The following is a 27,301-nucleotide window of genomic DNA, read 5'->3' as shown; positions in this document are numbered from 1 at the left end:
ACAACGGGCGTTCAACGTCGGGAATTCAAATACCCGCCGTCTAGACAGCATCAACCCTTGAACCCAGACAACGCTTCAGTTGGTAGTACGGTCAGTGCGATAACTCACGACAAACAGTTGCAGGGAGGTTACCTGAAAAGCGCTTGTGTTCACAGTAAAGTCGAGACAGAATATCGTAAAAAAAAAGAAAGAAGAAAACTTACACCAACTGTTGGTTCTAAGTTTGAATGTGAATATGTTTGATATATGGTGTTGACGAAGCTCATGGTTTTGGAACAAGGTAGCCGTTCCCTTATCGGACGTAGGCCTAATGGTTGGTTCCACTGACAGATTTTAGGCTAGAGTTATGTATGACTAATAGTCTAGAAAGTCGTATAACATTTGCCAGACACTACGTCATATAGATAAAAGTAAAGCAACAAACAACACATGTACCCCTCCACGGCGTGTCACAAGTTGGTAAGATTATAAATCTATACTTACTTTCACTGAATGTTTTGTATAGCACACAGATATATATGTATATTAACTAACTGTTGACACAACTCGTGGAATACGTTACAACCCTCTGTGTATAAACTAATTACGTTTGTTTGAGTACGTAAATCGTCTTAAAAACAAAATTATGTCCTCGTGCTTAAATTATTTTGTGAAATGCTTCAGTACAGACGCATATCATGCAAGGTCTATCATTCCCGTAACATAGTTAAATTCGTGACCACTTTGCATGTTTTAAAACTGACAGTTGCATCCACAATACAATAGGATTATTGTCAGCAAATTATTATGAATAATTATCAGAAGCCTAAGAATTAATAATTTATATTAATATGAAGGATTATAGCATTCGAAATGCCATGGAATCACCGTAACAACAAAAAACGTTGCACAGTATGTCACGAGTTTCGAAATTAATTCCGATAACTTAAATCTTAATGTTACATGTTATTCAAATATTAGAAGACAATGCATGTTATACTTTGTTTCTTCCGGTAGCACAGTAGTAAATAGAATGTTTTAACTGGAGTCCAAATGCTATAACAGTGAAGTAACGCTCAACAAATAACGTTATCTCTAAACAAGCTCAGGTTAAAATGGAACTTAACAAAGAGTTAGATAACTGTGATAATTTATCGAACTTTATCCACTGAACTATCGAGTTGTTCTTATTCTGTGTTAGAAAGTTAAGAACGGAACAAAAGGATGATATTTCTTACAAATCGAAATATATTTAAAAACGAAATATTAACAAAGCAACACCTTGTTCGTCATTACGTACGTGGTCCCTTACCCCTACCTATAGTGGCATACCACAAATATCGCATTTCACTTTTGTCCCGAACGTCAAACAAGCGAATAACTGCTTCGATTAATGCAATTATTTGTTTTTAATGTTACGTGACACGACAATTAAAACTGCAAGTTCATGTAGACGCGATAAATTTTTTTTGGAAATATTTGGTGTTTTAGAAAACAGGTAGAATTTTCTAATATTTTATTCTAACCTTAATTGTGTTTCTCACTGAAAAAAAAAGAAATCACAAAACACAAATACTGATTAAAGTCTCCATTTAAAATGGAATTTTGAAACTAGTTACACAAAGAAAGACACAACCAAACGAAACTTGTAAGTTCTAACACAATTAAAAGTTCTGATAACTAAAATAAATAATCACTTTATTAGAAGGTACACTAGAAAATTATCATCGTATTTATCACCCTTTAATAATTGAACTGTAAAAACAATATGGTGTCAAAACTTCAAACTGATTTGTTTGCACAAAATGAAGTAATATTAAACAACGTCAAATGATGTAAAGTCTAACTGATGCTTTCTCAAACCTTATTGAAGATGATACACCTAGGTAATATATCCATCTCTCACAAGCTGATTGGTTAGTTGTATTCAGGTTTAATAATCATACGGTAGGGATAAATGAATAGATGCTCTGTGATCTGAACTTACCAATTTCACAATTTACTTAAGATATAATTAAAACCTAATAACCCAGATTCTTGGGTGTGGTCATGGCCGTTATGTCTTTGTGAGACCTCTTGCTTTTTTCAGCATGTTTCATTGCATTCTTGAACCACTACAGCAGGACTAGAAGAAAAAAAAATCTAGCGTTTCGCTGTAAAGTTTTATTTATGAATACAACATAACCTATAACAGGAGAAAAGAAAAATTGTAATAAATATAAAATAGATAAGATAGAAAATGAAGGAATAATCTTAAGATTTAGACCAATTTAAGTCTCTTTTCTTTTCATTCTACTTGTTATTTTCAGTTTTTAGCAAACATTCAAATTTTAAATGTAAGTTTTATGTAAGTTTAAGTCACGGCCATGTTGGAATTCTATTTATTTTTTCTGCTAAGGCTATGGTGATATATCTATTCACTGATAAAGTTGATGTAATGAAGTGTCCGAATTTTAAGTCAGTTCTTCCATTACGCGTGTCATTTTCACTTTTCGGCTACATTGTTATCGTTTAAATAATCCACTGATAAATCTGATACAACGAAACGTTGAGAATGAAATTATTTTCTCTGGTGATTCGTCACATTTGTAATAGTAATTACCATCTTTGTTGTTGTTTTCCCCCATTAGAACAATTGAAAAATTAAAATATAAATATTAAATTTTCAATGAGATCAAAATAAGTTAAAATACTACTTATAAAACATTACTATAAACGTTCACCTGTTATTTTTAAATGATGTTATAACCTGATTTTTTTCTCTTGGTTATAAAAGTTTTCATTATACTAAGATTTTACGTCATAACTGACACTGAAAAAGAGAAACTGAATATGAAGACGTTATAAGTCTATTTGTTTCGGGTAATATAGTTATTTCCCTATTGATTGAGAATAAACGCACAATTCTCACGTTTAGAAATCAAATATTAAAAATATCTTTAATCTGTAATAAACCTTTAAAATATCCCCACAGTTAAATTCTTTCTTTGACAAGTAAAACATAACACTCGTTTTAATACTCACTGATACATTATTAACGTATTAAAGTAGTTAGGACTACACTAGGAAACCATTTTCAATATTAATTTATAAATACAGTAACAACAACTTTTAACAATAGGCTAGTTCATGCGTTAATAATTGCAACGTTTCGTATCGTGTCGTCGTTATGTAAGAGTTTTGAAAGTAATTCTTACCAGATGATGACTCAATAACTATGGATCGAAACGTCGTGGTTACTAAAATCAGAAATTGTCTACTGTATAGGGGTCTTTGTTATTGAATTTTATTATTAATTAGTCAGTTCATTAGATTCTCAACTAACTAACAATTTCAATATTACACTCGTTGTTTCGTGAGTTGATAAGTAATAACGGTTTTGAAATAATTTAGAAAGTGTCCAACAGTACTTAGTTCAGGCCTTATTGGAACAAGTAATAAACTCTTTCTATCGCTATAAAAATGTAGTTGTTTAATAACAGTTTGAATTAACGTTTGAGTATCTTTTATTTTCCTTGAAATCAATAAAATATTTCAGCTTCTGGAGAACGAATGAAATGTAATAATAATAATATTTTTGTAATCGAACATAAAGTGGCCTCTACAGGTATAAACCAAAATTATTCAAAACTGTCTCATTAAAATTAAAGGCGGTCTAATACACACGCATTTAGTGTGAATTTCGTTTTATTCTGATTTTAGTGGTCTATATCTCATTAAGATACATTTATTTTAAGAAATGATACGTAGGTCAACTGAAAGTTGAAAAATGAAATGGATTGTGTTGCTTTGAAATTAATGTTCGCTATTATGAAACTTTGTTAAAACATGGTGTTTTGAAACATTCACGTCCAGAACGTTACCCAACTATGTATTTTCGTTGTGAACCATTTTATACTTTCTAGTTTTACTTTAAAATAATAATTAGTTTTCTCTCTCGCGTTACTTTTATCAGAAACGTTATGTTTTCGTATCTTAAATTAAATATTCATAAATGTGTAATGTTTACAATGACCTACATGGGACCCAATGTTTTTACGCACGCGATGGTTAGCACTTTTGATGTTATGAGAAAAACTAACTTTAAAACTTGTTTTTAACATAAATTCTGATTAAAGTTTGCTCAAACTATCGCTTATTGCAAAACCATGCTTTACAAACTTGTAAAGTTGCAATTTCTCATCTGTTTCCCAGACACATGATAACATTTACCGTTTTCTCATCTGTTTCCCAGACACATGATAACATTTACCGTTTTCTCATCTGTTTCCCAGACACATGATAACATTTACCGTTTTCTCATCTGTTTCCCAGAACATAATAACATTTACTGTTTTTCATCTATTTCCCAGAACATAATAACATTTACTGTTTTTTCATCTATTTCCCAGACACATTATAACATTTACTGTTTTTTCATCCGTTTCCCAGACACATAATAACATTTACTGTTTTTTCATCTGTTTCCCAGGCACATGATAACATTTACTGTTTTTTCATCTGTTTCCCAGACACATGATAACATTTAATGTTTTTTCATCTGTTTCCCAGACACATAATAACATTTACCGTTTTCTCATCTGTTTCCCAGACACATGATAACATTTACCGTTTTCTCATCTGTTTCCCAGACACATGATAACATTTACCGTTTTCTCATCTGTTTCCCAGACACATGATAACATTTACCGTTTTCTCATCTGTTTCCCAGACACATGATAACATTTACCGTTTTCTCATATGTTTCCCAGACACATGATAACATTTACCGTTTTCTCATCTGTTTCCCAGACACATGATAACATTTACCGTTTTCTCATCTGTTTCCCAGACACATGATAACATTTACCGTTTTCTCATCTGTTTCCCAGACACATGATAACATTTACCGTTTTCTCATCTGTTTCCCAGACACATGATAACATTTACCGTTTTCTCATTTGTTTCCCAGACACATAATAACATTTACCGTTTTCTCATTTGTTTCCCAGACACATGATAACATTTACCGTTTCTCATCTGTTTCCAAGACACATGATAACATTTACTGTTTTTTCATCTGTTTCCCAGACACATGATAACATTTACTGTTTTTTCATCTGTTTCCCAGACACATGGTAACAATTTCTGTTTTTTTCATCTGTGTCCTAGACCATAATAACATCTTCTGTTTTTCATCAGTTTTCTTGACAAATGGTAACATTTACTGTTTTTATTCTACAGTATAATACATAATATGACAGAAGTTGTAAAATATCATGTCATTAACAGAGATTGTTTCAGTACACGCACGGAATGACATAATTGAAACTAAGAGATGTGGTGGAATATAAAGATGTACTTTCACATTTATCTTAGCGTGTAGGTCTCAACCGTGTAGGTCTCTCGAGTGTAGGTCTCTAGTGTGTAGGTCTCACGTTTAATTTATTTGTTGAGTATAAGTTCTGATATTGTGTACTGATATTCTGTTTATGATATGTTATTAGAGTTATATTAATTATGTGTTTAGAGTATAATTCCTCTTGTTTACTATTCTTCATTAGAATACAAGTCCCATTGTTTACTATTTATTTGAATACAAGTCCCATTGTTTACTATTTATTTGAATACAAGTCCCATTGTTTACTATTTATTAGAATATAAGTCCCACTGTTTACTATTTATTAGAATACAAATCCCATTGTTTACTCTTTATTAGAATACAAGTCCCATTGTTTACTCTTTATTAGAATATAAGTCCCATTGTTTACTATTTATTAGAATACAAGTCCCATTGTTTACTCTTTATTAGAATACAAGTCCCATTGTTTACTATTTATTAGAATATAAGTCCCACTGTTTACTCTTTATTAGAATACAAGTCTCATTGTTTACTATTTATTAGAATACAAGTCCCATTGTTTACTATTTATTAGAATACAAGTCCCATTGTTTACTATTTATTAGAATACAAGTCCCATTGTTTACTCTTTATTAGAATATAAGTCCCATTGTTTACTCTTTATTAGAATACAAGTCCCATTGTTTACTATTTATTAGAATACAAGTCCCATTGTTTACTCTTTATTAGAATATAAGTCCCACTGTTTACTATTTATTAGAATACAAGTCCCATTGTTTACTCTTTATTAGAATATAAGTCCCATTGTTTACTCTTTATTAGAATACAAGTCCCATTGTTTACTCTTTATTAGAATATAAGTCCCATTGTTTACTATTTATTAGAATACAAGTCCCATTGTTTACTATTTATTAGAATACATGTCCCATTGTTTACTATTTATTAGAATACAAGTCCCATTGTTTACTCTTTATTAGAATACAAGTCCCATTGTTTACTATTTATTAGAATACAAGTCCCATTGTTTACTATTTATTAGAATACAAGTCCCATTGTTTACTATTTATTAGAATACAAGTCCCATTGTTTACTATTTATTAGAATACAAGTCCCATTGTTTACTCTTTATTAAAGTGTAAGTTCCGTTTTCGTATCGTTTCCTAGAGTGTAAGTTCTAGTGTAGTTACTTAGATATTCAGAGGATTTGGCTATGTACACATTATAAATGTGTGTGAATATATTTAGTCATTTGATTGCAAAATACAGAAAATGTGTTCGTTTCTTAACTATAATTCAACTGTATTATAACTGTACGTAATTTCGTCACATAGCATTTAGCGAAAAAATACGATATGTTGTGCATTACTTGCCATAAACTGCAGAAATATATTCTCAAGTGCCGTTATATGAGGAATATTTATTACGTTCAAGGTTTCATCTGTGAAATTGGCCGCTGTAAACTTGTTTTTATTATGACGATAAACGTCAGTACATGGTTTTTAACAATGGCGCTAGTTGGACTATAACTTAGGTACCTTAAGTCATTTGCTTGTTCTGATCAGTGCAGTGTGCACAGACACTGCTAATTTCTATAATCAGTAAACATTTGCTTTACAAACAAGAAACCAGGAATTAAAACACTTAGACAATGTGAATCATATTTAAAAACCAATGTTGTTTGTTGCTGTCACATAAATTATTTACTGCAGTGCAAAATAAGGGGCGCAGCTATAAACGGTTTAAAATGAAGTTTGCAAATTCAGGGTTAATCTGATCAGAGAAATGTGATGAGCATGTTGCGAAATGGTAGGCCTAATTATTTACGAATATCTTTTATTTTTAAACAATACATGTAAATATTTTAAATATATTACAAATATTAAGAATAGATATATAAATAGCAAATAGAGGATTTTTTAGAATGTAAAAATAGTGTTAAATATTCTATTTTTATGTGTAATTATTCTTTTTGTTTTGGGTCCGGCATGACTCGTTATCTGAGGGTTGCGGGTTCGCATCCCCATCGCGCCAAACATGCTCGCCCTTTCAGCCGTGGGGGCGTTATAATGTGACGGTCAATCCCACTATTCGTTGGTAAAAGAGTAGCCCAAGAGTTGGCGGTGGGTGATGATGACTAGCTGCCTTCCCTCTAGTCTTACACACCTAAATTAAGGACGGCTAACACAGATAACCCTCGAGTAGCTTTGTGCGAATTTCAAAAACAAGCAATCTTTTAGTTTTGTGAATCTGTTTGCTGTCCGTGAGAACGTTTTTTTATATATAATTTTTAACAAGTTTTTTCTAACCTTCACTCGCTAAGCTTCTGAACACGTGCCACATGCAGAACCTATATCATTGTAAATCGTATTTTTATGGTTATTATTTTTCAGCATGCACATTGCCATCACTCTATAATTAACGGTCAAGAACGTGATCACTCCACCCTTATCTGTCGTTACGGTGCACGTGAGGAAACACCTGGAAGATATTCCGTTTTTTAGGATATGTATTTTATGTGGCTGTACATGTACACATTGTAAAAAAGAAAATGTTTGTCCGCCTATCCATGAAGAGCGTGACCAAGCAGGTAGAGTGACGGATAATGAATCTGAGGGTTCTTGGTTCGCGTTCGCTTGCCACGAAATCGCACTCCGCACATTGAATGAAACCTTAGTGGGGGCATTATAAAAGCGACAGCGAAATTCTGTTATTCGATAATGAGCCCAAGATCTTATAGTGAACGCTATTGGCTAGCTACCTTTCCTCTAATCTTATAGTGAACGCTATTGGCTACCTTTCCTCTAATCTATTGGTTGAATATTAAGGACAGCTTGTGCAGATTACACTTGTCTCCATGGTAAGTCGAGTGCTTATAACGCTGAAATTCAAGGCTCGATTTCTACAACGAGTACAACCTAAAATGGTTTAACAGTTTTCTGAATTGTAAACATTTGTGTATGTATGTACCAAAAGAAAAAAATTTTCGTTTTACCAAAATTTTTCGAAGATAAATATTTCGTATAAGTGCAATAAACTAACTGTTATCTTTGACCAATGAGAACTTAGTCCTGTAAATCTATTTTTATCCTCAGTTGATATATTCGTGGTTTAACAGTTATTTTTTCTTTGTTACTGGAATTTATGCAAAATTATACTATTATAGAGATATAGTTAATTTAACCTATTACCATTCATCACACAAATAGTTAAGAAAGCTGTCTTCATTGGTTTATTGAATTTTACTATAAGTTACACGAGGGCCATCTCAGCCAGCCGTCTCTAATTTTTAAGTGACAAACTAAAAAGGAAAGCGACTAGTGAAAAACTACCTACCGTCAACTCTTGGCTTACATTTTACCAACGAATAGTGGAATTGACTGTCACACTCTAACACCTCACGTCTGAAAACAACAACTTTTTTTTCATGATTTCGATCTCGCAAGGTGAGCACCCTAAACTCTATCAGGTCATATCGAACATCAAATTAGAGGACAAGGCTGTGTTAGAAAAATCATGACTGTGCACTTTTACGTTGTTGATTTATAAATAGATATATTACTAAACCACGTCTTTACTATAGCTGACAAATATCTTATAGAGTGTATACAGTTGCTCTCACATTTAATATAGTATCTTTGTTTTTTATCAGTTTAGTAAATGTATTTAAACTTTTACTATTACTTTAATGAACTTCTAAGTTGCTATAATCAACTACTCAGAGAAGTACTTTGTCATCATGCTTCGAATGATTAAACTGAAAAAGTTTAATTTTCAAAAAGTGTACAAAACAATAACAAATGCAAACAAATGTTTGCGTTTCCGGTTCTGTCCCAGGAAGTTGTGATCTTCCGAGTGTGAATAGAAAGTTTCAGCCATGATTTCCGTGTGTCAGGAGATGCGATGCTTTTAAGTAAACTCTGTCATCCTGATTTGGCACAAGATCATGCCCTGCTATACATTGACAGGTTCTTACTCCCGCCTCTTAGGGTGAACTACGTCATTATTAGTTGCTTTACCCACAAGGAACACCCGTACGTAGTGAAGGGCAGCCAATCACGACAAAGTAAATTTAAGTAACACACTGTAGAAGGTTTTAATATGGAATAGAGCAAAATAATTAGCATATACACCCTCTCCAAACACTATCGTATTCTGGGGTCGGATCGAGGAAAGACGCAGAAAATCTCACTCACCGAAAGAAATTTCTCAGACTGAAGTTTCAACATTCGTATGTCGAGTCAGATAACGTTTCGAAGTTAACGTTAAATTTACTTCTTGTAAGTTGGCTTATCCGCACTACGCATGGTATAGCGAGAGAAGCGTTGCTTTGTGGGACTGCGCCGAAGCTCTGCGACTCGTTCACAAACGAAGAACACCTGGGTGCGATCAGCCGTGTGTCTCCCAAACAGCAGCTTGACACAAACAAAATGGCGCTCGCAGTTAGGAACTTATCGATTTTTAAACATAAAAAGTTTACGCGCCTCTCAGCGTTTCCGCCTTACATTTGATGTAAAAGTAATTCAAGGAAACGTTATCAGTTGTGGATATATTTTCTCAGTTCAGAATGTTGTGTTCAAAACCAGAAACGTCAAACTAGACAGAAATAGACAAACGTATTTAGTGTATATATTCATATGTTACTTCCAAGAAAGATATTCCACTTTTAATTTAACCTGAAGTCGTGGTTTGTTTTGGACCATCATCTTCCAACAACTTCGTTGTTCAGGTAAGAAAGCATTCGTGTCTGTTTCGCATCAGACGACTTGATAGTGGAAGTTCGGTTTGTACACCCTCTGTCTAAAGACACAACGTCCAATAGTGTTCCAGGAAGCTTAATTATGTAAACCTGATGCAGTTATTCCGTTTAAAAGTAGGCGTGATTAAAGTGAGAGGATTGCTTAATAATTAAGGTATTTTTTGTTGAAAGTTTGCATAAATTTCCGTTATCTTCAACTGTTAGTTTAGGTTTTAATACATACATTAATATCGTTTCGGAGACTTTTCTTTTCTCTCTCATCGTCCACCTCAATGGACGAGTTCTGGTATTACACGAAAGGCTTCTTGGTCAGTAATTTTTGGGAAATAAGAGATGGTTGTCAATCTTTTATTTTAAATTCGAAAAGGGCAGATTTTACCTGATTTTTGATAAAACTTTAAGCCTGTCGGTTTATGATGCTGTGCCTTTAAACCATTTATTTTGTTTTGATTAATACTGTCATTGCTATTGTTAATACATTACTTGCTTTAAAGAATGATATTGTCAAAAACTAAAGACAAATCGAAACGAAATTTTATATGATTGAATGTGAATCAGGCTGGTGTTGTTTTTTTTCTTTCATGAAAATAACCAAGTGGGATTTTTTATAACTAAAATAATTTGGAAATTTTGACAATTAAATATCAATCCGTTTGTATTATTTATTTTTTGGAAGATCACCTACTTGAAATACCTGATCAAAATATAATTATTGTTTTTGTGTGTTAAGCTTCCAACTTTGGGTGTTTGTAAGGATTGAACCCCAAACGTTAGCGTTATAAGTCTTTACGCTTCCTGCTAAGCCATTGGGGAGAGAGCGTACACTTAGTTACTGAGGGCTACATATGATGACATCATGCAGCTGATTTATATATATACATGTATATGTAACGCTTTGTGTTTATGAATAATCATGTCAGTCAAAATGGTTTTGATTTTTAAGCGTCACGACACTTCTATTGTTAAAGAATATACGTTTGTGTGCTTATATATGTAAAGAGAGATTTGAAATAAGAAAATAAATTTTAACTTGTATGGTATCAGTTGGACATGAATATTTGTAATAAAACCCTAGTAGTTATAAATAATTTTGAGTTTTCTCTGTTTTCAATATGGATTTATTCATATCTAGTCATCTGTTGTTTTCTCACAACAATAGTAATAATTTGCTGACAAAGATGGTTGAAATTTTGTAGTTGTTCACAACTTTGAAAGTTAATATTGATTCTAAACAATTAGTTAGTATCTTCGAAAGTAATATGTTTGTTTTCAAAAATATTTGGCTATCATTTTCATCCGTAATACGAATAACAATACTTTAAGAATATGTACATATAACTTTTGTAAATTAAAACATAGATTTTGGTTTGTTTGGAATTTCACGCAAAGCTACTCGAGGGTTATCTGCGCTAGCCGTCTCTAATTTAGCAGTGTAAGACTAGAGGGAAGGCAGCTAGTCATCACCACCCGCCGCCAACTCTTGGGCTACTCTTTTATCAACGAATAGTGGGATTGACCGTCATCTTATAACGCTCCCACGGTTGAAAGGGCGAGCATGTCTGGTGTGACGGGGATTCGAACCCGCGACCTCCAGATAACGAGTCGCACGCCTGGCTATGCCGGGCCCTAAGACATAGGTACATGTAAGTAAGTTACAATGATAATTTTATAAATAATCATCGGAAAATTTAATGATAATAAATATCTTTAACGCAGGAACGAAAACCTCTATAAAACAAATAATAATAAATGTAACCACATGTCATTGTTATTTGTTTGAAACTATATTTAGCAGCTTATGATTTTTTAAAAAAAATTCAACAAGACTGATGATAAATCAACGCTAAAATCATGGGTTTGATTCCCCTTGGTGGACATAACAAATAACCCAGTGTGGCTATACTAAAAAGAAACACATTTTTTGCACATTGAGTATCAGTTTTAGTAACTTCTATTTATGAATACTGCAGATGTCAGTATCTTTTATCATATATTAAGATAAATTTATTATGAAAGCAAGCTATATACATACTATACATCAACAGTAATACATCTGAAGGTCTGAGCTATTACGCTTTTTTAAGAAAACAACAATGAAAAGAGTTTTAAATTCAGAAAATTAAAAACAATCACACGACTTACTTTAATATGAAGGATGATATTGCTTTATTGAAACAATTTTGGGAATTTCTTGGCCAATGTCTGACAGTTTCAAACGAAGATCCGTAATAAATATTAATTGTAACACTGATGTACAAACTGTACTGATGCGTTAGTCTAACTGGAAATCAACAACCTTGTTTTTTGCGATCGGCCGGCAACGGTGTCAAGCGCACAACAAATTTACATAATTTAATTTATGTTAATTACAATTATTAACTTTCGATTTATGTATATCACTACATTAGTTTTATAATGTATACCACTTTATTTTATTTGTTACTATCTCGGTAAATGATAATTTCATAAATTTGATGTATTACTGCAGGCCCCTTTAACCACTATCGTGAATTCTCAGGGGGCTGTGCACCACAGTTTGAGAAACCTCTGTTAAAGAATATTCGTAGGACCATATATATTAAGCACTCATAAAAATCACATATCCAGCAATTTGATAGTATGTCAAAATTTACCACAAAATATATGCCTTAACAAAAAATAGAAATAGCAAAAATCAGCACTCTTCTGTCACAAAGAACTGCTCAGAAAATATCTTAATCTAAACATGAAGAAAAAGCCTATGTTAACGTATGATGGAAACTGTTGAAACGAATGGATAGGTGAAAGCATTTTAAATATGGTTTTGTCGAAGAATGATGAATATCAGCCACGTAGAGAGAAAAACTGATGATGAAATAATCAAACATGTAAATACACCTGCTGAACATATATAGGAAATAGAAGATGCGCTGGTTTAAACATATTAGTATACTTGAGAGAAGAATGACAGAAATTTGTTGGAAGGAATTGAATGACAAACGCGAGTGGTAGGCAGAAACAACTTGTTCCGATAGGATTACTTATTGGAAACGAAAAGCTTGAATTAGGAAAGTTGGTCTTGGTAGACATTAACGGAAAACAATAGAGGAAGTAAGCATGAATGATTTATTGAAGATAAGCCAAGTAAAGCATGCGCAAAATTATATGAAAAGAGTTACGGTAATCGTAATGATAATAATAAAAAAGATATTAAACTTAGGCCTAATGTTAGGCCTATAGAAGTTAGAAATACAGGCCTATGCCTATAAGCTATAAGCCTATAAGAAATTAGGCTTGTATGAAGTTGTTGACTGAAAACTTGTTTATTAATATAAAAATAATTGGACTTAGAAACCTGGAATAGGTATGTTTACTGTAATTCATAAATTGTTAATGACAAGTTGAAAAAAGAAATATTTGTTAATTCTTTCGGCACCGTTCAATTATGAAAAAAAAAAAAAGATATGTTAAGTTTCCCTGACTAGGGTTAGATTGCTTAGATTATATTAATGAATCAATATTCACTAAAATGTTTGAGACCTACTGTTACAAGCACTTATAAATATGACATAAAAAACAAGGGATCATTAAAAGGGGTCAAAGTTCTTTAAGACTGGCCCCTTTGCCTTAACTGTAGTCTAATTCACTTTTTTTTACAAATGTAGCATTTGTGTCCTTTCATTCAGTTATCTTCAGAATACAGTACAAAAAAAAATCAAAGACCTTCACGTTATCAATCTGCAGATAATATTTTGAAAACAGGATATGAGATAACCAGTAAAGGGTTGTTGGTTCTTTTTTCACTTACCTTTTCATAACACAGTGTAATTAATTTTTCTCTACCTACTGAACATTTGCATCTTATCCTTGCATGTTTCTAGTCCTTTTCTTACCTAATTTATATTATTTTTTATAATTTCAGTATTTACAGTTAAATGCAGTGGTTCAAAATGTACAGAATTGTTTCTGTTATGTTAGAAGTTTGAAATATGAACAAACATGTTCTTAAACTGTTTATCCAGTTAAGTTACTAATTTTCATGAGTTCTGATTTTGGCCATGTTTGTAAATTACATGGTGATAATAAAGAGGTAAAATTTATGATATAGAATAGTTATTTAAACACCATGTTTTCCAGGAGTACATTTTTTTTTCAAAATGTTTCATAATATTGTCCAATCCATTAATTTTTATCTATCAGTTTTCAGTCATTAGTAATTATATCCTAGCTTATAGGTGTTACAACTTGTATTTGTAAAGATAAATTATAAGCAATTTTTGTGACACAGGTAACTTAAAGAATATTTGAAAAGCTAAGAAAGGTGTTTTTTGTTTAAGGCATCAAGGGAATTTTAGAAATGCTTTTGTGCAGGTTCATGGAATTTTATATGGTCATTGACTGTTACATAAATAAGTGTCAAATGGTCCAGTCATTTTTGTATGTTTGTGCTGAAATGTCTGTAATATGCTAGTGATATTTTTACTGTGTGGAAACTGAAATTATTTTTGTTTACTAAACAGCAACACAGGAATTTATTCAGGAAATAAAGTCTGAGTGAAACAGCAACAAAGAAGTTAATATTTGCCATTGTGATTTTAAGAACTGGTGATAGTATATGGCTATATGGATTTTAAGTTTTTCAACAGTGGCTTACAGGAAATTAATGTATGGTAATTATAGAGTAAGATGGTTAGTGTAATTTTGTTAATGTGTTACTTGTGATATATTTCTTTTTTGATAACTGAAAGATAAGGTTTAATGACTAATATTAACCTATTTCTGATTTTGTAGGTGACAAGATATTTTTTTGTGAATTTAGCTTTTAGGTTCGTATACCCATTGAGCACAACATGGTCTATTACTCTGTTTTTGTGGGCATAAATACATTTAAGATACAGTTGTCTTATATGTGTCAGGATTACTTACGAAGTTGAAATTTTGTTCAAAGACGTGATGGAATGCTTAGATAAACAGTTCAGTAACTGTTGTAGTATCTACCTCTAATGAAACTGATTTTGGTTTGGATAAACAGTTCAGTATCTGTTGTAGTATCATTTTGGTTTAGATAAACAGTTCAGTATCTGTTGTAGTATCATTTTGGTTTAGATAAACAGTTCATTATCTGTTGTAGTATCATTTTGGTTTAGATAAACAGTTCATTATCTCTTGTAGTATCATTTTGATTTAGATAAACAGTTCAGTAACTGTTGTAGTATCAACCGCTTATGAAACTGATTTTGGTTAAGATAAATAGTTCAATAAATGTTGTAGTATCATTTTGGTTTAGATAAATAGTTCAATATCTGTTGTAGTATCAACCTCTTATTAAACTGATTTTGGTTTAGATAAACAGTTCAATATCTGTAGTGGTATCTAACTCTTATTAAGCTGATTTTTTTTATATGTATATGTAATAACTTTTGGATATAGTAATCTATGCACTTAGAGCAAAACTAATAATCAACTCGGCCATCAGTATAGCTAATTACATATATTTTACTTGTGTATCTGTTATAAAGATTAGATTAATCAACTGGATACCCTCACTTTTGACAATATTTTCGGCCATAAACCCTATAGTGTCTCATGAGATTTAGCCAGTTTAGGTATGTAGATTTTAGGATTTTATGTACATAATTTTTAACATATATACATATATATATTTATTTATTTATCAGCTTTTCTAGTAAGTTCAGTAGGTAGCTTTCTGTAATGATGCAAAGCTAAAAAACATTATTGAAAAAATTCTACATACTGTATCAAAAGGCAGAAGTGTCAGGCCTTAAAAACATGAACAAAAGGTAAATGACAGAAGTCCATCCTTGTGTCATTAGTTTTTTAAGCCAATTTTATAAATTTCTTAAATATTTTTCCTTTACTATCCCATTTCTTTGCACCTTATCCAACTTATTGTTCTTGTTTTTTCACACAACTTTTATTGTTTTTGTTTTTTTTAATGATCAATCTGAAATGTTTCACACAGGGAAAAAGTGAACTTTCACATAACTTTGACCTTCTTATTATTGGAACAAATTTTCCACATTGTGGCTCTGTTAATAAAATTATCAAGATAAAGTTCTAATAATTAATTTACCACAAATGTCTTAAAACAGAACCATGATAAATCCCATGATGGGATTGTCTCATTAAAATAGAAGTGGAAACCCTTTCAAACAAACTGTTAAAGCAACAAAAACATTATTTTTATTTAAACTCAGAAGAGTTTTTGAATGTTTTTATGCATACATTTTAACAATAAATCTTTATATGTTACTAACAACAGAAGTTAAGTTAATTGGTCTAATCTTATTTTAACTCTTTCGTTTGTAAAATTGAAAAAAAAAATACACTGGCAAATGTAATTATCTGACATTTCTACAGAGCTAAGAGATTTACAGTGTAAATGCAAATTTACTGTAAATTTAATTATCTGACATTTCTACAGAGCTAAGAGATTTACAGTGTAAATGCAAATTTACTGTAAATTTAATTATCTGACATTTCTACAGAGCTAAGAGATTTACAGTGTAAATGTAAATTTACTGTAAATTTAATTATCTGACATTCCTACAGAGCTAAGAGATTTACAGTGTAAATGTAAATTTACTGTAATTTTAATTATCTGACATTTCTACAGAGCTAAGAGATTTACAGTGTAAATTTAATTATCTGACATTCCTACAGAGCTAAGAGATTTACAGTGTAAATGTAAATTTGCTGTAAATTTAATTATCTGACATTTCTACAGAGCTAAGAGATTTACAGTGTAAATGTAAATTTGCTGTAAATTTAATTATCTGACATTTCTACAGAGCTAAGAGATTTACAGTGTAAATGTAAATTTGCTGTAAATTTAATTATCTGACATTTCTACAGAGCTAAGAGATTTACAGTGTAAATGCTAAAATTTCATTATTTTGTTTCTAAACTTCTTTGAGAATACATTTTATCATGAGTAGGACCTTTGTTTCCAATAGGTTTTTTCTTCAAGCAAAATGCAATTTAATGAAAATTTCTCTGTCTTTAAATAAACTGATTAGCTAGAATCTCTTCTCCATCATCAGCTAAACATCATGAAAAATTATAGAATTCATCTATTATAAGCTTCCCTTAAACTCTTCTGGAACAGTGTTACCTTTTACTTTTGTTTAGGTAAGGAAAATAAAGTTGATATTTCAAGTCAAGCTATTTTCATTATTCCAAATGGTAGCTCTATTTATTTGTAATTGGTATTTAAGTAAACCTTTAAACCATCCCATTGCATTAAATGGGACCTTACAAATGCAGATGCCATCAGAGTGATCTTGATGTGATTTGTAAAAAATTAGCAGTTGCATGAACCTCACTGGGGTATTTGTTACATAACCTGTGTATAAGTAAAGATTTAAACTTACTGCTGCTCATTTTAGCTACTATGCTGTCTCTGTGGTAATACAAGTTGCCCTGAGGCTTGAATCACAGATAACTTATACATCAAGGGTTGAAATGTTTGCTCTAAATAAACTTATTATAGAATCATCATCACTTGATTTGACATATTTTCCACAAAGGCTTATACAGGTATCTCAAATTGGTTTAACGTGGTATAAACGTTTTTTGTTTTGTTTTTTAGGTGGAGGGAGCTTCTGAAACCCATGTTTCAAACCGAGGCCAACTTTAAACACAACTAATAAATCATTAAGTAGGCCACATTTAACTTATTACTCTCATCAAAATCAACTGTTTTTCTATTGGCAAAAAGCACTTGCCAAACCTGCTATTAGGTACTTGCAAGTCACTGAGGTTTTTCTTTCTCTTGATTGGTTTTGTATTATAATCAAATCCTGACATTGTTTATTGTATAGTTGCATATTGTGGTATGTGATGTAGTTGAATTGACTGTTGTAAAGGTCTTCCACTGGTTTTGTCACTGTACCATTTCTCTTTGAAACTAATGCTCCTAGTAATAGGACATGTTATTAACTGTTTATGACACTAACATCATCTGGACTAAAAGAATTATTTTGTTCTTTGTAACCATTTTGTTATCAATATTTTTTATGTATATTTTTTTTACCATTATGCCTTTTTGTGAATTTTCAATTCTAGTTGTTCTTGAAAAAAGTATTGTTTTTTTCTTTACTTTTGCACAGACATCTGTAGTTCCTCACTCATCTCCTACTTCTTGACATCATGTTCCTGAATCAAGTTGTTGACTTTAGTTTTGACATGTACATTTCTTTATCAGTTTATAATTCAACTTTAACATGCATTTGATGCAAGGCATGTCAATTAATTTCTCCAGCTTCAAATTAAGTGGATACTTATTAATCTGTTGTTTATATTTGTTTGTTTTGTGGTTTTATATTTTTATAACTTAAACCTGCTGCTATTTGTTTTCTACGCAATGTTCCTCAAATTTCAGTAACATCATTTGAATTATTTCAAGTTTGAAGTTTGTTCCTTATTAACAAAAGTATAAAACTATTAGGATTTATTTATTTCACTCTAAACTACTAGTAAATTCTAAAATATTATCCATTATAAATTTTTATCAGTGCTATAAATATTTTTTAAAAGTGTTTATTATTTCCTGCAAATTTCTTAACAGCTCTATTTGGAAGGTATAAGAATTTTATGGTTTTTGTAGGCATTACTTTTTGTTTAAATTTAACTAGTTCCTTTTAAAATAAATTTGGCAAAGGTAACTAATTGTATCATAAAATTGTAAATTTTGGGTTGTAACTGATGCATAAAACACTGAATGTAACTCAAGAAATTTGAATATGATTGGTATTTGTCAGTTGTTACATTTTTAAGATTCTTAATAAAGTTAGATTTATCTTAAGTTACTTGCCGGGGCCAGCTGGTTTGAATCCCCATCACACCAAACATTCCCATCCATTCAGCTGTGGGGGGATTATATTGTGACGGTCATTCCCACTATTCATTGGTAAAAGAGTTGGCAGTGGGTGATGATGACTAGCTGTCTTCCTTCTAGTCTTACGCTGCAAAATTAGGGACAACTAGTGCAGATAGCCCTCATGTAGCTTTACGCAAAATTCAAAACAAACCTTTTTGCTCTAAATTTCCACATTTGTTTTTGCAGCTGTTGAAGTCACTGAACAACGTTTGTTGTGTAAGACCTTTTTTGTTTCCTTCTCTTATATAGAAAGAAGAAGTAGAACATGTTTGGTTTTATGTTTAAAAAACAATAAAAATGTTATAATGTTTTTTATGTAATGTATTTTGTTAAAAGAGAAGCTAGTACAATCTTATTTCTTTTCACAGTACAGACAATAAACAGGTCAACAAACTAGATTATATGTGCCACAAAACATGAAAAGTTGTATACACTAGTTGTAACTTGTATCAAATTACATGTTTCCATTTGATGGATGGAAGGATGAGTAGATAAACAGATTTGTGTTCAACAACTGTTTGAGAAATAATTACACATGTGGATAATATAAACTATTACTTTGATAGTTCATTAGGATTGTTTGTGGTTATCAAGGAACACTTTTGTGGTGTGAAAAATTTTTTAATGTAATCTTGGTTAATGTTGGTAAAGAAAAAATCCATTCCTGACAATATTGCAGAAGAAACTAAGCATTGATGTTTATATGCTCACCTTAAACAATGTTTGGTGCTTTGCATATACTGCACATACAGAAACACAACAAAAATGTTTGAACTTTGAATGAATATGATCAGAAGGCAAAGTTACAGAAGTAGTTGGATTTAGTGTTTTGTGCTCTGGCAAAAGCAACGATTTTGATTTGTTGGGTGACACATGTAGACAGTGAGATTATATCAGATAAAACTGACAATGCTAAAATGAGTGCTTTTCTCATGGAACAGAAAAGGATAATTATCATAATATGTGTGGTCAAAGTTTCTAAATTCATTTTTAAATTGATGAATATAGTACTTGGTGCAAAGGCTATTTGAGTTTTTTTCTAACAGAATAATCAGTCTTGGTTTTTAGAGTTTTTCATTTTAAAGCCTGGTAGTAAAATTATGTCATACTTTATCTCCTTTGTTTTCTCAGCTTGCGATAGGACTGTTGTATGCCAGGTGAGTGCTCAACTAATGTAGCTAAAGGGTTCCCATCAGCACTTGCTTTCAGACACTTTTTAAAAATTCTAACTCAGATACACCTGCATGTTAAACAGTTGTTATTAAATGTGTTATTGAGCTGTAATTCATATATAGTTATATTGAGATGCTTACTTTCAGTTTGTATATGGATGACTGAGTGTGATTTCATATAATATTTGTATTGTTACATTGGATGGTATATTGTGTAATTTAAATTTTGAATACAGAAACTCGTTAAGAATGTGATTAGATGCTTTAGCAGACCCCTGGATTTAATTATTATTTGTTTTAAATTACACTATTACATAGTATTAATACAGTTTTAGTGATATCCACACATTTTCTATCAGTATATATTTTCCAAAAGAAGTTATGGTGTATGGTGGGTAGCTTTTTTTTCGTTTTCAAATAATAAATCTTTTATAAAACCAGAACAATGTCTTAGAGCCTATAAGTTACTTTGAAAAAATTAAAGTATGTATATTCTTCGTAAATTCCCTGTTGGTGTGAAAAAAGTTATGTTTTTTTTAAAGTTGAGATAGTTGTAGTTGAGACCCACATGTAAAGGTGTAGTTTGTTGGTGTGAAAAAAGTTATGTTTTTTTTAAAGTTCAGATAGCTGTAGTTGAGACCCACATGTAAAGGTGTAGTTTGTTGGTCTGAGAAACTGAACTCTCTAACATGTAGTTAGATGGGTTGTTATTTACCGACAGACTTTCAGGTATTGTCAATGAATTGTTTTAAGTCATTATTGTATTTTAATTTATTATTTTAAAATGTATGTTTTACTGTTTTTGTTTGTCTAAAACTAAGTGTATATTAAAGGTTGTCTTTTTAACTGACTTGTTACCCACATGTCTTTTGTTTTAATACAATGTTTTTATCAACTTTTTGGCTATTATTGGAAATACAGTATGTTTTTCTTTCTCTTTTGTATTTGTGGCTGAGAACAAAAAGTCTGTTGTGTTATGTTCTCATTTCAGTGATTAAAAGTAAACATTGGTCATTGAAAAATGTTGTTGTTGGGTTTTTTGGAGAGAGTGCTGTAGAAGTTACATAAGCATTAATAAATAGTGTTTTTACATATGCATGTAAAGTAAGTTGTTTGGATATATGAATTAATGTATCAATAAAAAAATGTATTCTCTGGTGTAAGGTTATTGTTTGAAGAATATATATAATTTGTTACTATGTACATGATAACCATTCCACAATGGCTTCTCTTATAACACTCAGACTTGACTCTTCACTGTAATGACCTTTGTGGTCAACCAGGACATGACACAGTGCCCAGAATAAATCACTTGCAGAAATATAAGCAGATTGAGGATGTCCATTTTTAGAAAATAAACTCTGGTATTGAATATTATCTGTATTGGATTTGTGTGTCACTAGGGGTCTTCAGTTTAACCTGTGAGAAGGACAAGACACAATGAACTCCTGCTAGGTCAAGAACAGCAAATTAGAAACTTCTAGAAACTAGAAAAGTGTAAAAGATGTGTTGACATGAAGAAATGCTGATAAAGTAAAAACAGTTTTCAAACAATTATTGTGTCAGACAACAGTAAAAGTTACATAAAAGTTCAACCTACTGGAACATTTAGGTATTTTGATCATTGGATATACTAGTGAAAAAACCCTTGTTAGTTATTAGCTTCAGTTGGTATTAGTGAACAGTCAACCATGGATCATTATATTTTTAAAAACTGAGCCTCTTTTGTTGAGTTCCCAATATCTGTAAATCTTATATAAATCCAGGAATTCTATATTGATAATGAATGTTTTGTAGCTTAAGAATCATAATTATTCATTTACATAAGCACAGTTGTGTTTTGGAGTGTTAAGAAATGTTTTACATAACATATAGGAAACTATGTAGGTGTTATTAATGTTTTGTGATCCTGATACACATGGCAGGTGTGTGGGATATAACAATACACATGTGTGCCCTTGTAGTTTTGCATACCATTATGCTGCAACTCAACATCTTTTTTATGCTTGTTTATTTTATTGGCCTGTTTGTTTGTGATGATATATTTTTGTTAGTAGATGTAAAACTGGGAGTAACCCTATGTTTTTACCATAAATCACCAGAAAAATCTAGAAACAGGAATAGACAGTGTGTGGCATTTTATTTATCATTGTAAATCTAACTTTTAAATGTACTTGTGCTATTTAACTATACTGTTTTGTTGTTTATGGGGCACAAAATAAGTAGAATGAATAAAAAATGTGTTGTGTAAGATAGCTGCTTGTAAGGGGGAAATGCATAGACATGTAAACATAATAATTAAGCTATTTAAACATTCACACGTACTTGTAACAGTTGTGTACTTTCTTTCTACTTTATCTTATAACCTAAATTTTAAACTACAATAAACTACCTGCAGAAGTTAGCCAAGTTTCTTTTCAAATTTATTTTTACTGTGGTACAGTATGATAAAATATCTTACTATCTACGATAAAGTTATATTTCAAAAAGATAAGTGAATAACGTCTCACGTATTAAATTCAAGTGTTAAGAACACTGTAATTAAAAATAAAAAGCAGTACATGTGGTATTGTTTGTGTATCCTAGTTGGTTTTGTAATGTGTACAAGTATTACAACATTGAACATTTTCAAAGTTTTTGTTTCAATTATACTCTGGTATTTAAAGGACAAAAACTTATATCAGGTTGAGTTTTTTGGACAAAAGTGTATTTATATGTAAGTATGTTAATAACAGGTAGATACACAATTTTTGTTTGGTTTCTTTCCCCAGGTGAGATAATATATACAAAAATATGATAGTGCTGTTCTATGTAGTTTCATTGTCTTTTTGAATTTAACTTTTCAAATTTCATAACTAGAATATAAATACTAATTCTGTTTTGTAGTTCTCAAATATAAGTATGGATAAATTATCTCAATTCATTTAATGTATGTCTATGGAGCTGCAAACATTTAGCTCAATACATTTACTAAAGTTTTTATTTTTCAAAGTCTGGTGTTCATCAGAAATGTTATTTAAAAAAAAAAAGTTGATTTCATGATAACTGCAGAATACTTTTTCTTGAGTTTCTTATTATTATAGTACATTTTTACAAACACAAATAGGTTGACTTATTTAATTATTATAAGTTTATTGTTTAAGGAATAGCTTTGAAAGGAAATTTATCTTTGCATAGAAATTTATATGTGTTTAATTATAAAAAATTATGGAACAGAATTTCAAGAAAACAATTTTCGTACAAGGTACAGTCAACTTTGGAAATAGAATGCACTTTTGAAGTATAAAAACCAAGCTATTCTAATGAAATGGTTTGTTTAATAGACAATGGATTTTCTTAAGACCTGCGTGGAATTTTGTGGAGGGGTGGGCTTTCTTGCACAGAGAAGATAATGTAAATATTTCTTTTAGTGGGAGGAAATTACTTAGTCAACTGTTTTTTTTTATAATTCCTCTAATACTTTGGTTCAATTTAAGTGGCTAGTTGATACCTGTCTACGTTCATGTGATTTAGTAGTGCTTTGCAGTAGCTAAGTGAACTGTGAATTAACATGCATTTTAAAGGAATAAAATGGGCATTCATCCGTATATTAACCAATTAGAACAATGCAAGTTGCCAAAAGATTATCCAACATTTTCTGAGAATTAAACTTTAACTTTTATTGAAACAAAACTTTATAATTGAATACTAAAATCCTGTATAATGTTTTTAAGTAACTTACTAAAGTGTGAGAAACAAACTTATGAATCATGTAGTTAATTACATTTGTTCAAAAAATAATACAATTTTTTAGAATTCATTGTATTTTTTTTCCCTGGCTCATCTTATATAGCCAATTTTCACATCTTACATCAGATTTTCAAGTAACTTAGTATGGATGTTACAGGAATCTTTGGAGGTTCAGAACTTGCATCATGTGCTGGTGGGTAGCTTTTGTCTTTTCTGTAGATTTATCCCAACCTGAATGTTTCCTTAAGACTTTCAGAACATTTTATTAATTTGTTTCCACCTGTCATTATCCTTTTTTACCAAAACTTCATGATTGTTCATTATGTGGGCTGTACCATTGTGCAAAATATCTGGTAATCTTACAATTGTTGTGAGATATCAGTTTTCAGTATTAATGTATTATATATCCTTTATAAGGATATCAGTTTTCAGTATTAATGTATTATATATCCTTTATAAGGATATCAGTTTTCAGTATTAATGTATTATATATCCTTTATAAGGATATCAGTTTTCAGTATTAATATATTATATATCTTTTATAAGGATATCAGTTTTCAGTATTAATGTATTATATATCCTTTATAAGGATATCAGTTTTCAGTATTAATGTATTATATATCCTTTATAAGGATATCAGTTTTCAGTATTAATGTATTATATATCCTTTATAAGAGATAACTATTTGAAAGATCTAACTTCTAGTTACGTTTTGTGTTACTAACAGTGTTAAGATCTTGACAACATTGAAGCTGTAAGAATATCACTATACAGTAATGAAATGGACAGCAGTATGGGCTGTATAAGTGATACAGCTAGGCCTTATTTTATATTAACACTACACTTATCTTATAAAATGTGAAACATAGGCTAACAAGTGATAATGGATAGAAACCATTAAGTTCTACAATAAGGTATTTTTTTAGCTGTGAAATATTCTGCAACATAATGTAATATATGTCACTTTATCCTAGCGATACCTAGTCTGGTGGGTTAATGTTCCATTAGTGCTTGTTAGATATTGCTTGAACTCCTACAATCTGATTGTTGTTTTGAACTTTGTGAAAATATTACTGTGTGAGACACACACACAATTAGCTATGTAATCAATTTGAACAGCTATTTACAACACTGGGGATATGGTTTTGGAGTAACATACTGTATTTTTCTAAATTTGTTCTGAATTTTATATACCATGGAAATATAAGCTGTTATCCAAATAAGTACTTTTTATTTGTTCCAATATCTTCTTATGTTGATTAGTTGGTTTTGTAGTTGTCTTTAAACACTTATTGCATCATGGGAATACTTTAATGAAGGAAAATATCTTTCACCACTTACAATTCTGTGCTCTAAATGTAACCACATTATTATTTTTTTCTGTTTCACACAGCCACTCTGTAGTAGTCCATCAATGGAACAGGTTCGTGACTACCTTAACCACTGTCCTGTGCCTGTCACTTCTGATACTACACCCACATCAGTGCCTGGTCAAGGTTCGGGTTCCGGATCATCTGGACTTCCTCTTTCAGCCTTAAGTCCAGCGGGATTTATGGGAAGCCGAATTCTTTCCCGAAATGTTAATGGGACAAGTAAGTATATGTGTTAAAGAGAATACATGGTTCTGTTTTTGTTATTAGTTGACTAAGTTTCTTTATCATGATGACCAGAATGCCATAATATAAGGTAGCTTTTATAGAACCTGAAACATTTCATTTAACATTGGTAGAATGATAGAAATACAAAATAAATAAATAAAAGACAATGGATTTTTTGTTAATTTCTAGAATCAATAATCTCATTTCATATATACAAGGTAAACACAGAGTTCGATTACAATTGGATATATTGTTATTATTAACTCTGGTCACTAAATAATAATGCACATTTCTGTTTGGTCACATTATTTGTTATCCAACTGACTATTAATCATGTTATCATTACAGTTATTTTCAATGTGAAATACATGAAGCATGAGATATTTTCCTTGCATGGTGATATTTATATTTGAACCAACCAAAACAGCACTGAGTCATATAATAGCTTATAGTAAGATCTGGCATAAGGGCCATGAAATAAATATTCTAATTTAAGATCACTAAATGCATTTCCAAACATACATTTATCTCTGGAAACTAATTCATAAATAGATGGTTTGTGTGCATGTACAGTTCATTGCTTATTGTAAAATCACATAAAATAGAAAGTACATTAGAAGCACTAAAATATTGACTTCAGACTTTGATTTTTACAAGATATGATTATTATTATTTATAAATAATCATAGGGTTTTTTGTGTGGATGTAATGAACAATATCTGGTACAAAGGAGAAAGAAATGTTGCAGTTTTATATATAGCATATTATATATAATTATTTTTCTAAGATTTTGAGGTGTTGTGAGATAGGTCTACAAGGATCCTTCTTGCCTTGATGGTTGGTAGACCATTGTTAAACTAATTACACTAAAAATTACCTTGTTTAATTTTTCAGTATCGTCTTTACATAGTAAAAACCAGAGAAGTTTTTACTATTTATTTTATTGGCCCAGCATGGCCAGGTGGGTTAAGGCGTTTGACTCATAATCTGAGGGTCGCGGGTTTAAATCCCCATCACACCAAATATGCTTGCCCTTTTGGCCATTTTGGAGGCATTATAATGTGATGGTCAATCCCACTATTCATTAGTAAAAGAGTAGCCCAAGAGTTGGCAGTGGGTGATGATGACTAGCTGCCTTCCCTCTAGTCTTACACTGCTAAATTAGGGACAGCTAGCTCAGATAGCCCTCAAGTAGCTTTGCGCAAAATAAAAAAAATAAAAAAATAATATTATTTGTAATTGTGAAAGGATCTGGTAATTATTTTAACTCAGGATTTGGTTTATCTGTACAACGTCTGGTCAAGGATGAACCAGCAAGTTTTGCCATAACTTTAAAAACAAGAAAAGTGAAAAATCAAAATTCTGATAATTAATGAAATACTAAGAACATTATTTAACACAATTCACACAGTTTTATGATAAACACCTTATCCCAAGAGACATCTAACAAGGTTTTGCATTTATAAACCAGAAACTAAACTCATAATTTCAAGTGACATCTAACTTATTCTTGTGCTAAATGAATCCAGATTAAACACAAACAAAATGATACCCATTGTGTTAAAGAAACCCAAGCTAATCACATGATCCTGAGTGATACCCAACAATTTGTATGATGTGGAATTTGTTAAGCAAGTTACACACATTATTATGTGTTTAAACAACACTATTCTTTTTCTACATATAGTACCAAATTAATTTTTCCATATTTTCAACTCCTCTAGAAAGATTAAAATTCCTGATAAGTTTATTTTTGTAAGAGAGTATGTGTGTGTTGTATTATAACAATGTCATATTAGGTTATCTCTTGTGTCCATCCAAGAGGAATCAAACTACTGATTTTAT

The 27,301-nt window shown here is 31.0% G+C and overlaps 1 pseudogene across 1 annotated transcript in view; it reads left to right on the top strand.

The window, feature by feature from the left end:
- Nucleotides 1-9,473: 9,473 nt before the first annotated feature.
- LOC143237506 (uncharacterized) overlaps nucleotides 9,474-27,301 on the top strand; it is a 167,795-nt pseudogene continuing 149,967 nt past the window's right edge. The window contains exons 1-3 of the transcript XR_013020117.1: nucleotides 9,474-10,046; nucleotides 23,962-24,051; nucleotides 25,252-25,450. The product of XR_013020117.1 is annotated as an uncharacterized LOC143237506 (transcript). The remainder of the gene's footprint in view (nucleotides 10,047-23,961; nucleotides 24,052-25,251; nucleotides 25,451-27,301) is intronic.

This window comes from Tachypleus tridentatus, chromosome 2, assembly GCF_004210375.1.
Source record: "Tachypleus tridentatus isolate NWPU-2018 chromosome 2, ASM421037v1, whole genome shotgun sequence".
In the NCBI taxonomy this organism is placed as follows: Eukaryota; Metazoa; Arthropoda; class Merostomata; order Xiphosura; family Limulidae; genus Tachypleus; species Tachypleus tridentatus.
Note: the sequence above shows the minus strand (reverse complement) of the source record. Positions and strands in the feature narration are given on the sequence as shown.